At 42.2% G+C, this 2500-nt stretch overlaps 1 non-coding gene across 1 annotated transcript; it reads right to left on the minus strand.

Moving 5' to 3' along the window:
• Positions 1-19: 19 nt before the first annotated feature.
• On the minus strand, positions 20-101 carry TRNAS-AGA (transfer RNA serine (anticodon AGA)). The gene has a single exon. It is a non-coding gene; the product is annotated as a tRNA-Ser (tRNA).
• Between the last annotated feature and the right edge of the window lie 2399 nt (positions 102-2500).

Consider the following 2500-nt stretch of genomic DNA (forward strand, 5'->3'; position numbering starts at 1 on the left):
CCGATGTTAAAAAGATTCTCGTTGTCGGCAGGATTCGAACCTGCGCGGGGAGACCCCAATGGATTTCTAGTCCATCGCCTTAACCACTCGGCCACAACAACTGACTGCAAGGTGTGTGCACATAATCTGTATGCAAGTTTTCAAGGTGTCCCACAGCAAATTCCTGATATTCTGCAATGCACTTTTTAAAAATAAGGTTTTTTTCAGCAGGCACATTCTCTCCTAAAAACAAAAATTGCATGCGTATATCTCTAGTTTGGAATACCATAGGCTTGCATGCATACTCTCATGGGTCACTCAAGTTTTTTGGACCCTATTGCACTCTGTTTTCGTGCTGCTTTTAGTATATGTCCCATATTAAAGAAGTCTACCATCTTTGAGTATTGAGGCTCCTTTGTAAGTGCTTTATATTTTTTCCTTGAAGAGCTATATAATAAAGGGGTCCGGGAAAGATTGCATTTATGGAAGATAAAAGAAGGCCCACTTGTCTCACCAAATGCTGTAGAGAAACCTGATGTTTTACTCATGTTATCCTTAGTTCGTTTTTGTTAGACCTTGCATTCTTAAGGTGGTCCCAACCCCACCTTATTGCTTTTCACCTCCGCATTTTGCTGTATCTTTTTGTTGGCCTTAGGACTCTGATCACTTTATCGCTACTAATCAGTGCTGAAGTGCACGTGCTTCTTCCCTAATCATGTGTATAATTGGAGTATACCTGACTGACAGATTTAATTTACTTGAAAGCCCCTTGTAAAGTGGTATACCATATACCCAGGGACTGATTGTGCCGCCCAAAGAAATAGCATTTCAAACCTGTCTCAAGCCTGCTACTGCAGTGCCTGTGCTGCAGTGTACTGACACTTCGACTTGGCATTTAAAACTACTTGCCAAGCCTTAAACTCCAATTTTATTACATATCAGTAACCCCTAAGGTAGGCCCTAGGTAGTCCTAGGGGCATCATGCTATGTAAGTAAAAGGTAAGACATGTACTGTGGTAGTTTGTATGTCCTAGTAGTATCAAACAGTCTATTACAAATTTCACTACTGTGAGGTCTGCCCCTCTCATAGGTTAGCATTGGGTATTCCCTTATACTTTTTGGGGGGTAATTCCATATCAGAGAGGAGAAGCTTTATTTATTTATTGATAAATCCTATCTACTGGTGAGGTTGGATTTAATCTTACTATTGTATAAATGCCATTTTTAGAGAGTGAGCATTTCTCTGCACTTACTGCTCTATTTGCATTGAAACCTGTCTTCGATTGACGTCTGGATTGGGCTGCGAGACAGCTACATATGTGCATTCCCTGTAGACAGCCACAACACAGGTCACTCAACTGCAACTGCATTCATCTGCATTCTGATTGGCCTGGGGGAGAGCTCCGCTCCCCTTACCGCAAATATGTTCAAGAACGATAATTTATGTCAGTAAGTACAGTATGCCTACATCTTATAATCATGTGTGTTTAAATAATTTGTTGTTAGATCGTTTAAATATTGAAAAGGATCTGTTTTTAATAGACATTTTACAAAAACAACTGGTACATTTGGGAATTCTGTAAAGGAAAAACCCAACTGCCGTGACATTGCCAACCACAATGCCGTGACTCGGATTCGAACCGAGGTTGCTGCGGCCACAACGCAGAGTACTAACCACTATACGATCAAGGTGAGCTACTTGGGCTCAATAACGTACAATGACATGAAGAAATTATAATTCGGAACACTCAGGGCTACTCCTGTGATAGGCTGAATGTGTTCATTGCTTCCTCATTCCTTATACAAAGGCTTTATCTCCTCAGTGGTTGATAGGCTGAAACCGTTTCCTGGCCGCCTGCTTGTGAACTGGCAGGAGTCAAAGATCACACATACACTGGTGGGCCTGTGATGGGACACCAATGCAGAGAAACACACCTGGCGCAGATATTCTATTCTGTTTATTAGACCTGCATCTCCCCTGTACCTCCTCAAGCCATCTGTATTTGAAGCAAGAAAGAGTTAAGGAACGGTCCATCTACACTTTTATTGGGAGGATGCTGCCGTGAGCTCCTCCCAGCTAATCACACAAACAGCAGTAAAGCAAGATAACTACACAGTTAGGGGGGACTGCATGGTTAGGTTTTTGAGGAATTATTGAAACTGACCTCAGTGACCCATAATCAGAGCTGTGGCTAATGACTGCATGCCTAATTATGATGAAGCAAGCACCATGGCTCGTAGGGGCCCCACAACACACTTTTCTTAGCTCATTGAATTAAAGTATAAACTTCTGCCATGTGTGAGTGGTAAAGGCTTGTTAATTTTGTTGCTTTTCAAATTCACGTCTGACAACAAGACGAAGGAACATTGGGGCATCAGACGCTTTGGAAAGTAGCCACCAACCGCAGAGAAAGAGAGAAAGAGGGAAAAGATAGTATGAGGTGTGGAGAAAACAGCAGCAGGTACAAGGAGCTCAAATGAGATTAATGGCGCCTAAATAGAGCACGTAAAGGAACAGTTA

Source organism: Lissotriton vulgaris, chromosome 1_1, assembly GCF_964263255.1.
Source record: "Lissotriton vulgaris chromosome 1_1, aLisVul1.2, whole genome shotgun sequence".
NCBI classification, from domain to species: domain Eukaryota; kingdom Metazoa; phylum Chordata; class Amphibia; order Caudata; family Salamandridae; genus Lissotriton; species Lissotriton vulgaris.